Source organism: Meriones unguiculatus, chromosome 11 (genome assembly GCF_030254825.1).
Source record: "Meriones unguiculatus strain TT.TT164.6M chromosome 11, Bangor_MerUng_6.1, whole genome shotgun sequence".
Lineage (NCBI taxonomy): Eukaryota > Metazoa > Chordata > Mammalia > Rodentia > Muridae > Meriones > Meriones unguiculatus.
This window is the reverse complement of record NC_083359.1, coordinates 57,109,477-57,124,583: the sequence shown is the minus strand read 5'-3', so window position 1 is coordinate 57,124,583 and position 15,107 is coordinate 57,109,477. Positions and strand designations below refer to the sequence as shown.

The following is a 15,107-nucleotide window of genomic DNA, read 5'->3' as shown; positions in this document are numbered from 1 at the left end:
TGGTCCTCAGCTGGGGGAGCCATTCTGGTGGCCTCATAGAGGGCTAAGGATCTTCCCTCTCAGGTGGAGGTGAGAAGTCTACAGAGGTTGCTGTATTGCCTCTATATGAGAAAACCAAGAGAGGGTGGCATTAGGCACCCTGTCTTGCCTGTCTTGCGCTGTCTGGCATCAGACGATAGAGAAGCAGTTGGAGACTCTGGGCCAAGCCTTTTTCCTGTGTGAAGATGGAGGTGGAGGGTACACTGACCAAGAGAAAGGGCGATGGTGGAGCTAGTTGGTGCCCCAGGGCCTGCACATGTGTGCCCAGGGTCGGATGGCCCTTGGTAGAGAGCAGAGTAGCATTTGGGGAGAATGATACTATGATGTCTCCTATGAGGCCCAGTATCAGCTTATACACATTCCCTGGTACCATCTCAGACCGAGCTTCCTAGGAAATGGCAGGGAGCTGGGGTATCCCCCAAGTAAGAGCCTTTCTGGAATAAAGGGAAATAACTGAGGCCTGATCATCCCTTTCCCAAATCTCACCTGGGGCCCAGAACCTAAACAGGCTCCCTGTCTTTTTCCCTAACCTGAAAGCTGCCAAGTAACTAGGGTCCCCCTGGAGAGCCCTGTAAGCTCAGAAGGCTGAGGGTGAACCCCAGGGGAAATAGGCCAATTCTAGTACCCTAGCTTGATAGTCCATATGAGATAGTTTTGATTCTGGAAGTGAATCACTAGGCCAGCTCTGGAGCAAAACAGAGAGTGATGTTCCCAAGTCCTTGTCCAAAAGTCCTGAGTTCTGGTTCCTCCTCTAGGACTCAGTTTCTCTCGTGGAAGAGACCCCTCTCATGGCTTGTCTTATAAGTGGGGACAATGATTAGACCTTGTAAACATCCCGGGTGGATTAAAGATCACTTATAGTAACATAGAGGAGTTAAAATTACAGTTATGCCCCAAATCATACTTCAGTTCATCAGCTCTTCAACTACAGATTCAAGCAAAGCCAGTCTGTTGACTCCACAGACATTCAGCTTTCCCCACCACTCGGCCCTCTGGGAAAGAACAGACAGAGTAAAACAGTTAAGATGGCCCAAGGTCAGGGTGTAAGAGAACCCAGGATCTTGGAGTTCCTAGTCCCATTTCTTTACAGAAGGTGCCTGGCATCCACAGAGGGGTTTCCATGACAACAGTTCTCTGCCCTCAGAAGCACAGACCAAATAGAATTGAGGAAGAAAGGCAGGAAGCTATCCATTTCTAAGGCACTGGGGCTTTAGGGGGAGGGCTAGGAAAGGGTTGCTTCAGAGACTCTTGTCTGGATTGGCTTTGAGTGCTGTGGGGTGACCTGGTTTCACAAGCGCTTCTCCCCATTCTTTCTTCAGTTCCTTAGTGGGGAATGGACATGTGACTCTAGATAACTGCTGCCCTGAGCAAGCAGGTAGATATATATGCAAGCTCTGCCCAGAGGCATGGCTGGTGATTCCAGGAGCTCTGTGGGGCCTAGAAACAGTGTGGACAACCCTCCTTGCTATCCTTCCCTGAATATTTGGGCTAGAGGGGACTTTTGGAATTACAAGTTGAGGGTTTGCGACATCAAGCAGAGCCAACTGGTGAACATGCTCATGTGAATAGGACTGTGGGGCTCAGGGCCTCCTGCCTTCCACTGAGCAAACCATTTCTTTCTCTGTCACATTCAGGGTGGTTTTCTCCAAGGCTAGGTTTGGGTCTCCACCAAAGGATGTTGCTCTGCTCTGGTCACTGTCTTGTCTTGATTGCTGAGACTAAAGCCGGTCTCCTCACAAGGCAACCTGGGTTCTGCATCTCAGAGTGTAAGAGCCTAGATGAATAGGCCTTGGGGGTAGGCCCTCTACCTTGGAAAGAAGGTTCGAGGAGGAGCAGAAGTGCCCAGAGCTGCTCTGGTTCCCTTGAATCATGTCCTGGCTGATATTCTTCCCATTGCTGACTGACTCCAAGCCCAGACCACAGGCATTTCTAGTCTTAAGTCAAGCCATCTAGGAACCCGGCCAGTGTTCCCGGATACTTTCTTCTTGTTTTATCCCTCTCTGTGCCTAATCGACCTGCCCCCCATCCCAAGCTGCCGAACCAGCTTCTCCTCACCTGCTACCCTCAGTCTTGCTGTTTTCTACAACTCTCTCTTCATACACTCATTTCTAGTTCTCCAGCATCTTACCCCAGGGGTTTGATGGAGGGGGGGGGACGTCCTGGAGCTTGAGGAGTGAGTCCCCAGAGTGTACAGCTGCATGCAGTTCAGCCTGAGGCCGCTGAGCTGCCTTTGCATAACACTGCAGTGTCTCCCTGGACAAGCAAGGGCGAATTCCCCTCCTTTCTGCAGAGTGCTCAGCCTTCCCTGGGATTTTGTAGAACCGAAGAGTGGAAATTGTCTAGTTGAGACACCCACTGAATGCTGAAATTAATCCCTCCATGGCATCAGAGGCAGGTGGGTGTTCTGGTTTACACACTCCTGGTAACAGAGGGCACAGTACCTTATTTTCCTGGAAAGCATTCATTGTTAGAAAGCTTTCTCTCTGTCTCTCCTGTCTCTGTCTCCCTCTATGTCTCTCTGTCTGTCTGTTTCTGTCTCTGTCTGTCTCTCCCTTTCTGTTGAACCAGGATTCTGAGTATTTCTACTGTGGTCCCATTTGTTCTTTGGATCCTTACAGATGAAGGTAGCCTGCATTTTTTACAGAGGTTAGATGCCTGTTGGAGCTTTGTCTCATCTTTCCTCCCTTTGCCCTGTCTTTTCATCTTTCTTGTGTATGTCTTTTTTCTTTATTATTTTTTTAATAAGGCTTTGTAGGGAAGGAGTCTGACCTATGTGCACCTGGTTCCCAGGGCTGATAGAGCCCATCTTCCACCTGGATCACATTCCTGCCGTCCTTGTAAAGCTTGAATCTTAAAATGACTCCCTGCTGAGGATCCTTAGAGCCCATAGCACCTGGCTATAGTTTTGTTTTGTCCCAGAGAAGCTGTTCCTGACAAAGCCTTTCTTTCCCTTTGCAGAGTCCCCATACTAGCCAGCCAGCAGAGGGGAAATGGGCGCCACCTGTTTCTCGTTTGCTCTGGCTGACCCCCCCCCACACCCTGTTGGATTACCCAGATGTGTTTGATGTCCAGAGAGCCTGCAGCCTCCCTTCTCTTATACAGAAAGGGCCAGTGCACCAAACCCAGCTAACTGCCCTGAATGGGGAGGTGACCTCCAACAGAAGCTCATAGAATCCCTGCCATCAAGGCAGACACCTCCCCATACTGCTGATTCTGTCACTGGGGAGGTGGGACACCTGAGCCTCCCTGGTTCTTTTCCACTTTGTTCAATGAAGTCAAGCCTCTGCTTTCATCTGGCCCCAATCGTCAGTGTACAGTCTGGGCAGATGCCCCATCTTCTCACTGGAGGTGAGTTGAGACCATCCTAGGTTTTATGCCTCAGGTATATGAGATATAAAATGATGAGATAGGAAGCTCCCTGTGGGGGAGAGATTTTAGGCCTGCTGGGCTCCAGCACTCCTCTGCCTAGCCTAGTGCTAGTGGGTAGGAGAGGCAGTGATCATAGATGTTTTGCACGCTTCCAGCATATTGTACATATTGTGTTTATACACAGCTCTTCATTCCATTGCCAAACCTCAGCAAGGCAACCAGGGCTCGCAGGAGCCATGCCTTAGTCTGGGCCATTCTGGAATCTATTTTAGACATCTCAATGATACATTTCACGGCCATGGAGTGGGTGGTTTCTCTGAAGAGCCTTCTAATTTCTGGGTAGCAGTCTCGCCCAGTGTGTTTCATGGTGCTGCTACTCCTGTGACTAGGATGTGGGCACCAAGAATTAGAGCACTTTTGTAACTATGATCAACCACTCCCACTGCCTGTCCCCATGAAACTGCAGTTGCCTGAGGGTTATCCAGTGGGGTCCTGCCTGCTGTCGGGTATAATTCAGTGTAGGAGATGTATTTTCGTAGAGAGCCAGAATTATAAACTGACCTCAGGCTGACCAGTAAGATAACTAATGCACACCACAGTGGAAGTATTGACATAATGGATGATGTGGTTACACAGCACAACCTTGGACTTAGGTGAGGTTGAGTGTCATAATGTGACCTTGGAGTGTGCAGTGGGTAGTATGTGTTCCCATGGATTAGCGCACTGTCTGGTTTCCAGCACAACTGCACACCCTAAAGACACATTGACATGTGTATATATGTATATACAAGAGCTGGGCCAGTTTAAGAGTGTAAAATATGACCACAGAGGGAAATATGACCACGGAGGAACAACTTCCCCCCAACAGACTCCAGGCAGAGACTTCAGTGCTCAGACGCCTGGCTTTTTCCCGAACATGCACTTTAAGTGCTGGTTACCCTTCAGATTCTGAAGACAGGCTTTCTTTGCCCTTGGTGACCCACTAAACAAGCCCTTTCCTTTGGGGAGAGCTGGCAGCTATCCAGACAGGAGGCCCTGCCTTCTCTCTGCAGAGTCCCCAAGGTGCCTGGGGCCTAGAATTCCAAGATCCCTATACTGGGGAGCTACTTTTTAGGAGTGCTGCTATCTGATTCTCACCAGGCAGAAGGAAAAGGGAAGGTCAAGAATACAATACCTATTTGTAATATTTACTGATTGTCTAGTGTCTGAGAGGCATTGCTTTTATGCTGTATGTATGCATCGTATTTCTTACTTACAAATAAAGAAATGGAGACCTAAGAGAAAAAAGTATGCCACCCAAAGCCAGGAAAGCAAGTGAGATCTAGGCTTTGAACTTAACCTCTAGGATGTACTGCTTCCTGGATCATCAGTCCTTCCTCCATTTTTTTTTTTTTTCTTATTCTGCTTAATTCATAAAAAATTTGTCAAGCTGCTGGCAAGGGCAAATCAGTATGAACATGAGATTGAGGCTTTGGTATGGGTGAGAGATGGGTGGCGGGAGCTCCTGGCTGGCTGGAGGAGAGGTGGTAAAGAAGGAGAAGAAGCAAGTCATAGGGTTGCGGTTGGTGGGAATGAGCGTGCAGGGACAGTAGGCTCTGGGGAAACATCTGAATCAGGGCTTGCTCCCAAAGCACCTCCCCCAGAGCCTTGTGTACCCTCCTTCCTTGGGCAAGGTTGCCAGTGAGATTAGCTCTCCAGGGCCTTCAGGTTTTGTTTCTCCTGACTGGAGGGACAAAGCTCTAGCCCTTACCAGATGGGACAAGGATGCCTGTGTCCAGAAGCTGTCTTTCTCATTAGGCGCAGTTCTGATGAGGCATACTGCCTAAGATGCAGTGTTCTGCCCTTAGCAGGCATTGTTCTTCCTCAGCTGTAGCCCTAGGGCATGTGTGCCCTGCTTTAAAGACAGACCCCAAATCATGAACCAGACCACTCACCCCAGACATTAAGGCAGTTTAGAACTAGACTCTGGAGTTCCTTTTCTCTCTTCTCCCCTCCTACTCTGGAGTTCCTCTTCTCTCTTCTCCCCTCCTCTCCTCTTTTCTCTTCGACTCTCTCCCTCCCTCCTACTCTCATTTTTTAAGACCCAGGTCTTATGTATCTCAGACTGACCTCAAATTTGATAGGCAGCTGAAGGTGAACTTTGAACTCCTAATCTTTTTGCCCTGCCTGGACTTACAGACATACGTCCACAACATCCATTGAAATTTTCTATTACATCTAACTTTGAAACAGATATACACAGAATGGAGGCTACATTTCAGCCTCCAGATTATTTACTTGATTCAAGTAGCCATACAGAAGGAGTCAGAAAACTATTCAAAGGAATCAGAGCTGGGCATGGTGGCATATATTCTACAATTACAGATGTTCAGGGATCTCAGGCTGGATGATTGCAAGTTTAAGGCTAGCTTTGGTATCTTAGTTAGGGTTTCTATTGCTGTGATGAAACACCATGACCAAAGCAACTTGGTGGAGCAAAGGGTTTATGTGGCTGACACTTCCATGTCACTTTTCATCACTGAAGGAAGTCAGGACAGGAACTCCAACAGAGCAGGAACCTGGAAGACAAGAGATGATGGAGAAGCCTTGGAGGAATGCTGCTTACTGATTTGCTCCACATGGTTTGCTCAGCCTGATGTCTTGTAGAACCCAGGACTACCAGCCTAGGGACCCATGATGGGGTGGATCCTCCCTGATCAATCACTAATTAAGGAAATGCCTCCTGGGCTTGCCTACAGCCTGATCTCATAGAAGCATTTTCTCAACTGAGGCTCCTTCCTCTCTGATGGCTCTAGCTCGTATCAGTTTAACATAGAACCAACCAGGACACTTTACAATTTAGACCCTATCTCAAAAAGAGTTAAAAAAGGGTGAGCACAGGAGTAAACCACTTGCCTAGCATGTGCAAAACCTGGGCTAGGTCTCCAGCACACACACACCCCCCATACACACACACCCCAACATAGTGGAATCATACCTTTAGCATAGAGAAGAAGGCATGCTACTCATCCAGCTTCATATGAATGAGCATAGGACAGAACTGGGAATGGTTGCCTTGGAACTCTCAGGGAAGATAGTCCTCCAGGGTGTGAAGGAAACACGTGATCCTGGGGGTAAGAGGACATACAGAATGTGAGGGTACTTATTACTTTATGCTCAAGACTTTATCTTTTTTTTTCTTCCTCTCAGTTGTTAGAAGAGCCAGAGCATTTTGTCATGGAGGATTTTGTTTTGCCATGAAATCTAGCCAGCTATCCCCCAGATGTATTGTCCTAGAATTCAGGGTTTACCACAGGAGACTAGGCACAGCCCTGTTGTCTTAATGTTTCCATGGGGCCTTGATGATGACAGAGCATCCAGGAGTTGATGCAGGATTCAACTCCTGGCTTTGCTGTCAACATGCCCCTGCTTCAGTACTCCAGGAAGGGAGTAACCTCAGGGAAGACTGCATCTATGCCCCTTGGGGGTGGACAATCAGTGGCCATGCTATGGTGATGTTCCCTCTGCCATGGTGGATGGCTGCAGATGCAAGAGGTGACCTTCTTCAGGGTAAGGGTTGGGCCTGTGAGTCCTGACACTTCCTAGACAGTGGGAATTGCTTGTTTCTCAGCAGGCAGTGTAGAGAGGCTGCTGTGATCCTGTTGCCACCATTAGAGGGACATGCTGATCTTTCAGGGCCATAAGGGCCTGCTTGGCACTCTAGGCCTTTCTAGTCCCTGAGACTTACCTGTAGCTTTAGGGCCACTCCAAGCCTTGGCTGTAGAGTTTTGGATCTTTAGAAGATAAAGGTTATATAGTGTGCAGAGGACATACACCTCCATGCAAGGCCCTTCCAAGGACCACCTAACACTTGGGAGTATCTGAGACTTTGGAGATCAGGGACGGTGTTAACCAGCACTTATTGAGTGCTTACTCTTTGCCAGCTGTGAGGCATGCTTTGTTCAGATAAACCCATCCCATCACTAGAATGAGATGTGATTCAAGGGAAATGTAGAAAATCTTTAACAACCCTGGTAGGCCATATAGCAGGAGGTGCCTAAGGGCCTCCTGCCCTGGTTTCTGTGGCTTCTGGACTATGGTGGTCAAGTGGCCAAGGTGGCAAGGAACATGCTTGTCTAAGATGATGGAGGGTTCTGTGGTCCTCGACAGCCAGGGTAGCCCTTCTGCTGCGCTTCTGTTGGCTAGTAACCCCACGATCACCTAAGACTTCGGTTGTCAGAACTCATGAATGATTAATGAATGCCAAGCACCTTGCCCAAAGGCATGTAGCCAGCTCATGGTGAAGCTAAGCTTCAAACCAGACTTGACTCAGTTTCCCACAGTTAGCTACTAGGCTCTTTTGTCTCTTGCATGACAAGCAGCAAATCTGTTCCTTGCCCCTGCTATATTCTGGAACTCATGGGCTCACACTTGCCATACTTTTAATGGTCAAAGTCTTTCAAGATGGGCTCCCTCCCAGACTCTACAGACACCCTTCAGTACCAGCTCCCAAGGTGATCACTGTCCAGTGTAGGAGGAAGAAAGTTCCATCAGCGTCCTACCTGGAGCAGGTCAAAGCAGAGCCCATGGGCTGCAGGAGGGTTGCCCCAGGGGAGCTTCCCAGGTGGACCAGAGGGAAGATTGCCAAGAAAGCTTAGATGGTTAGAAAGCTGTTCTTGCCTTTCTGCCTGTGGGCCCTTGATCAGTCTCTCTCCAAGTACAGCTTGGATGCTTATCTGCCAGAGTCTCAGTGTCCTTGTTGGTTAAGGAGAGATCAGAACCCCAGCTTCTAGATCTAGAGGACTTGGGAAGGGAGCCATATGGGAAAGGGCTGGCACAGAGGCTCCTGTAGCTGGTGCTGCAGAGTCAACCCCATCTCCAACATGGCGTACTACTTCCTTCTTACCCTGCCTACTCCCTCCCTCTGTAAGTAGCCCCTGATTTCTAGAATAAATTATCTGTAATGCTGCATCACGGGGGTAGGGGTGGAGGATGTTAGCTCCGTGAAATGTCCAAGACTTACGATAATGTATTGTAGTTTGTCAATGTATTATGCACGAGCCACAGTTCTGGCATGAACTAATTCAGTTACCAGGACAGTAGAATTAGGTACTAGTTTTGCTCCCATTTCCCCAATGAGGAACTGTTAGGTGTGCCTCAAGTGCTTGCTTCCGTGGGCACTATGCCACCCATGCCCTCACCCATGGAGAAAGCTGGCCTTGGGGGTTGTTTGTTTGGTTTTTAGTTTTTTTAAACAAGGTTTTTCTGTGTATCCTTGGCTGTCTTGAAGCTCGCTCTGTAGACCAGGCTGGCCTCAAACTCATGGAGATCCTCCTGCCTCTGCCTCCCCAGTGCTGGGATTAAAGATGCCACCATGCCCAGCTGAAAGCTGGTTTTGTAATGTCTCGCAGGATCTTCCTGGGCATCTGACCAGAGCCTGTTATTTTTCAAGAGCTGCATCTGTCTGGGGCTTTCTATCAGATTTGGGTGGTTCTGGGAGCCTGGCTGGTTCCTTTACTTACATGGGTACATGGGACGTGATGTGAGGTCTGTTGCTGGGACACTTTTTCACATCATCTGCATGTGCTTCTCCATCCTGGATCCTGGTGGTATAGAAGGGCCACCATGCTTAGTGCAGGAGACAGGTATGCACCAAAACCTGGATCTACCCTGGAGCCCTCTGTGTCTCTGAGACCCTGGCTACCTGGGGTAATAGATCAACTCAAAATGCTTACTCTTGGCCTGCCATGACCTTCTTTGAACCTTTTTGTCATCTGCAGGCTGAGACTAATATCCAGCATTTGGGAGCCACTGTGAGGATTAAATTAAAGGAAAAGCACATACTACCTGACACCCCATAGGCAATCACTAAGTGGTTCTATTCCCACCTTCCATATAGGCTGTGGTTGTATTGTTCTTCCTCAGTCTAACCACTGTAACTCTTCAGACCCCACTGATGACCAGTCACCCCAAGGGACGCCTGTCACAGTTTGGCTCAGTCACTGGGCATGTTTCAGGTCAGCTCAGGCTCTGAGATGTGCAGTATGAGGCCTTCTGGAGCTAGCTAGAACAAAAACGGAGCATTTGTTATAGGACACAGCATCCCCAAGACAGGGAGGACACCAAGAATCAGCCAGGCTTCCAGGAGAAATGGAGCTAATGGCACCAAGCATCTTCTTCGCCTGCTCAACATGCTGGCTCTGCCCTGCTCTGCTCTACATGTCAGATTTATTTCCTTTTATACCACTGCCTGTCTTCTGTTCTCCATCCATGTGGCAGAGTGTGAAAGCCCATGCTCTGTCCAAGAGAGCAGCTGAGTTACCGAGGAGAGGAGGAGGAGGAGGCTCTGGCTGACCTATCACAAGGAGAGGAAATTGGCTTTTTAAGGTTATAGGTCAGCCCATTGGTTGTTTAAACTACTATGAAAATAAAGTCTCAAAAACAGCATGAAAAAAAATAGACAATGTAAGGTGTGGAGGAAGATTGTCAAAGTGTGGCCCTCTTGGTTCAAGGTCAGCACCCACTGCAATCCTTAACCCATGATCTAGCTCAGAGTGAGCTTGCCCTATCTAGATCAGCATGGAAATTAGCAATGTCCTTATTTCTGGGAACTCAGGTTTGATCTCTTGGCCCAATCTGTCATCCTGTTGGTCAAAAATCTCTCTGGTGGTCTTCGTGAGCTCCTTCTGGGGCAGAGGCATGAGAGCTCCTCTTATGATTTGTTATCACACAGCTTGGGAAGACATCTGTGGAGGAATGAGGCCAGGACATCTTGGCTCCTTCCCTTGTCTCTCTTGGGAACAGGTGGATGGATTCGAGACTGGCCTCTTATTTCCCATAAACCTGGGTCTGGAGCCAAGGTGTTAGGCTAGCAGGAGTGGGGCTGGCCTTGCCTTAGGGGATGGGGTGTCAAATGGCAGGAAGAAAATTTCCCCAGAGGAGCCAGCCCTGCTTCTGAGCTGGAGGAGCCTAGCCTGAGCCAGGACAGGGGGTGGATTCCAGCCATTTTCTCACACTCTGCGAGGATTGGATTTCCCCTGCTTTATGGATCACAATTATAATTTTTCAGCCTCTCAACTCAAGCACTCAGCAACAGCCTCAGTCATTGCCTTGATTCCCTTGGGGTCATCAGAGAGAGAGAGGACATAGAATGTAGTAGCCAAATACATAAGCACTGGGGTCAGACCGATCTAAGCTTAAATCCTTTTCCTATATTAACCAGCTTTGATAGTGTTTAGTCCCCATGCACGTAATCCTTGCTGAGCTCCAGCTTCTTCCAGAGCTCTGGGCCACTTCAGCCATCCCTGCTCCTGTATCCAAGCTGCCATCTCCTGAATGCTTTGATCTGTGTGTGTTATCTCCTTGTGCCCATGCCCATGCCCACCGGGTGATTTGTTCCTTGGGTTCTGCATGTGTAAGAGTCCCCAGGATGCCAGCTATCTTTCAGCCACCCCCTCCCCAGACTTCCAGACACACATAAGTGAGATGTACCAGTGCCACCTGCCTTAGATATGCATTTGATTGAATAGCAAGCACCAGCAGCCAACCATCTTCTTCTCAACTTTCTGCTCTCCTTACTTGTCCCTGGCCCTCTCCCTTTAATGTGCTCAGAAAAAAACAGTGCTGGCTTCTCGTGGTGGCTTCTACTCTTTTGAGTCCACTGTCAGTGTAGGTCCAGCCTTGTCAGTTCCTAGCATTCTCACTCCTGAGTCCAGCTACTTGCTAGAAAATGGTGAAGTTTGCTTCCTTACATCTGGCAAACTGCTTATCTGGTCCCCATCCAAATGAGCCCCACCCAGAGTTCCCTGCTCCTTTGCTTCCTCTGCACATGAGTTCAAGGAATCCAAACGTATCCCTGTAGTCAAAATGACTGGAAATCAGAAAAAAAGTGCATCCTCAGATCTCAGGAAGACAGATGTGCTGAGCCAGTGGCTCCCAGAAGAGAGGTAGACAACCCTTTCTCTCTGTCCAGAACAGCACAAGCACCAGCACGTATAGGGAGCCACCAAGCACAGAGCGATCTCAGGAAAGCAGCCTTTCTTCTCTCGTCTATGTCTCTCTGCAAAGCCAAAGGCAAGAGTTGGAAAAGGAGGATGCGAGCTGGAGCCCTTCCCCTAAGGCATCTGGTTGCCACTACTCTTCCCTTCACCAAGAGATAGGTGAGGAGAGCCCGGAGTGCTAGGAACTCCAGGCTTCTATAGCCAGGTGGAGACTCTCAGTTAAGAGGTCAGTATGGCCTCTGCCTCTTGCCTGCCCCAGGCTGACCCCAAACCTACCGCTACCTAGAGTTTTTGCTGCCTACATTACAAATATACTCATTTCTCTATTATCTGGCTAGTATAAAGGTACTAAGGTTTAGGATTCAGCTTTTCTTTTCTTTTTTTCAGTTACTTTTGTTGGTTTCACTTTTGTTTGTTTTCTGAGACAGAGTTTCACCAAGCAACTCTGGCTCGCCTGGAACTCATCATGTAAACCATGCTGGCCTCAAGCAGAGATCCCTCTGCCTGCCAAGTCCTGGGATTAAAGGTGTGCAACTCCTTATGCTGGACTCTAGACCCTTTTGCCTACACTGAGTGTATGTCTTGAGGGAGAGAAGAAGCTAAGCCTCCGAATGAGTAGGTGTGTGAGAATCATTTGGATAGGGTCTAAGGTCAGATGAGCAGGTGGTCAGGGCTGAGGGAGCCAACCTCCCAAACATCTGGATGGAGCAGCTTTCTGATCACCTGTTCTCAGCCACACTGGGTGCTGTGATCTGCTATGGTAGGGACTAGGGAGACCAGCACCCCTTTTGTCAATCTCTTACCTCCTATGTCCCTTGGTTCCCTGGTTCCCATATATTCAGGGAATGCAAACTGACACTAGCTAGCATCAGCTTGAGCCAGACATCACTGGAAAGGGAATCTGTCTCCACCCCATCTTGTCTTAGGGGAAAGAAAAAAAAAAACAACAACACATTATCTCAGGCAGCTCTGTATGTAGGAGAAATACGTCTGGAAGAGAAAACAGATGGAGTAGGGGAACAGTTGATGAAGTGGCAATCTATCCCTCTCTGGAGGAGGGGGATCTCAGGGGGAAATGGAGTAGCAGAAGGAATGGAGGTGAGCCTTTAAAGGCTTGCCTGTATGATACCTGACACCTGGGAGGGATGTGGGTGGAGCCTGAGGACATCTGTTCCATGCCCATTCTGGGGTACCTATTCTTCTGGGCTTACTGCTGGCCTGAAGTCAGAGAAAGGGCAAATGAGGCAGAGCTGCTGGCTTCCTTTGCAGGGCGGGCCTTTCCTTACTCTCCTTCCTTCTTATCCCGAGACTTTAAGGGCCTTCAGACTGAAGGATTTATGCCTCTGGGAGGCAGCTGATCATGGGGACCTACCTGAGCACCACTAATGAATCAGCGGGTTGCCACCCTTCGGAATATTCCAAGTCAGGATTTCTCTGAATGGAATTCAAATATGAAAGCCACGAACAGAAAGGTGAGGACACCCAGTGACACTCCCTGGTAAGGTCAAGACACCTTTCCATTGGAGCTGGTTAAACCCACCTGAGGCCACAGACACTTACTTCAATTCAGTGGCAAGCCACAGTACCATGTTACAACCAGAGAGTTCCGAGAGGTGATGTGCAAACCCTTCATTTTGCAGATGAGGAGACTGAGGCCAGGACTTGCTTGGGCTCACTTGAGTTCCCTTGATTCCTGATTTAATGATCCTCATCTTCCCTATCAGTTTAATCCTATTACCCCTGTTGTTGAAAATAAAAATGGGTGCTGGGCTATGTAATGTTTATTATTTGCCCTATGATTATCATGGCGGTATTATTTAACCCGATGTTATAAATAAAATACCCGCTTTCTCTGGTTGTATAGTTAGGATGGTCTATCTTAGCAGACCCTTTAGATCAGTGGTCCTCAACCTTCCTAGTGCTGCGACCCTTTAATATAGTTCCTTATGTTGTAATGACCCCCAACCATACAATTATTTTCATTGCTACTTCATAACTGTATTTTTGCTACTATTATGAATTATAATGTAAATATTTTTAGAGACAGAGGTTTGCCAAAAGGGTCATGACCTATAGGCAGAGAACCGCTGCTTTTAGTTGAAGGTATGAGATGAGTTGACTCCCCAGCATCCACTCCTCCTCCACCCCACCCCCCATACACACACACACACACACATGGTCCAAGATTGTCAGAGCATGGGTGAGACCTCAGTGATCATCATCCCATCCCCTGGTCAACAGGAAAGGAAACCAAGGTGCCCAAAAGTACAGTCAGCCCCAAGCCACCCAACCCATGAGTAGCAGATGCTAGCTCTAGATCCAGGTCTCTGACTTCTGTTCCTGTCCCATGACATTTATTTTAGGCAGGCAACTGGGAAAGGGAGGACACACTGCCTGTCACCTCAGCATATGGCTGCAGCTAGCCTGACATGCAAATTTTTAAAATGTACCTGCTGAAGTGTGGGGATTGGGTGATAAGCTCATTCTCCCTCCACGTGGCTATTGAGCCTCATAAATACACTTGTAAAAAAAAATCAGTCCACAGTTTCTCCTACCCACAGAAGTCCATGAAACATTCACCAAGACCTGAGGTGTTGGTGAAGGAGCCTCTGCTGGCAACAGTCCCAAGTATAAAGAAATGCCTGCCCCCTGAGGAACAGGACAGAGACCCACAACAGCCAGCATGAGCCCTGTTACAGACTGTGGCCTCAAGCCCAAGGATCTGGGCTTTATATCCTCCCACTACTGAGGTTTTCTGGGAAAACTGCCTCAGTTTCCCTCTTCAGGGAAGCAAGGTAGTAACAATGGGGATGGGAAGACAAGACCATGTCTTCAGAATTCCAAGCCTCGCCCCATCTCAGAGTAGGCAGAGGAGAGTCTATGTTTGAGCCCCATAGCCAGGGTTCACAGTCCTCCAGCCTCATCCACCCCAGCTGCCAACATTCCTGCTCTGCTGGTCTCACAACCTTTGCTGGTTCTGTGCTCAAGTGCAAATGGGCTAGGCTGTCCTTTTTGGACATTTTTAAGGATGACACGTGGTGTTTGCTAACAGGCATCTCAGGACCTTTACGGTAGGGAACTGTGTGCTGACATGACCTTTTGGCTTTCGTGGATGGTCAGTCCTTACTCACTGCCCAGCCTGGCCCTCCTCCTGGTCTCTCTGCCTATAAACAGCCCTCTAGAGCTAATCTTAATTCCTTCATACTGGTTCAGTGCCATGGAGGAAGGTACACTGATTCAGGTTACAGGAGTTGGTCAGGGAGAGCTTCTCTGCAGGAGATAGGTCAGCCAGGGCCCAGTGGCTGGGCAGAAATCAGCCAGGTAAAGTTTCAACAAGTGGCATTGATGTCTGAGTGAGGCCAATTTTTGCAAAGCTTCATGAGGCTGAGTGGCTAGGGCAGAGTCAGGGATAAATGAGGTCCTATACGTCAGACTCAAGATTCTGAGTTTTCCCCTAAGCCCAGTAGAAAGACAGGAAAGTTTTGGTTTGGGGGTGGGTGCTGGGGAGTGGAGAAAGGGTTTCTCTAGGGAGCCCCGGCTGTCCTCGAATTCACTCAGAGACCCACCTGCCTCTGCATCCCGAGTGCTGGGATTAAAGGCCTGTGCCACTGGCTCCAGGAAAGATTTTAAGTGGAGGAGTAACATTAGGTTTATGCCTTGTGAAAGCCACTCAGGCTGCTATTAAAGAGCTTAAGTGGGGAGGCAAGAGTGATAGGTTCC

The 15,107-nt window shown here is 48.7% G+C and overlaps 1 protein-coding gene and 1 long non-coding RNA gene across 5 annotated transcripts in view; one reads left to right on the top strand and one right to left on the bottom strand.

The window, feature by feature from the left end:
• The window catches only part of Nav1 (neuron navigator 1), a 239,969-nt gene that overhangs the window by 95,379 nt on the left and 129,483 nt on the right, over nucleotides 1–15,107 (top strand). The gene's annotated exons all lie outside the window — the stretch shown is intronic.
• On the bottom strand, nucleotides 5,715–8,940 carry LOC132646482 (uncharacterized). Its single transcript, XR_009584776.1, has 3 exons — nucleotides 8,910–8,940; nucleotides 6,386–6,515; nucleotides 5,715–5,966 (listed from the first exon to the last, which is right to left on the bottom strand). It is a non-coding gene; the product is annotated as an uncharacterized LOC132646482 (long non-coding RNA).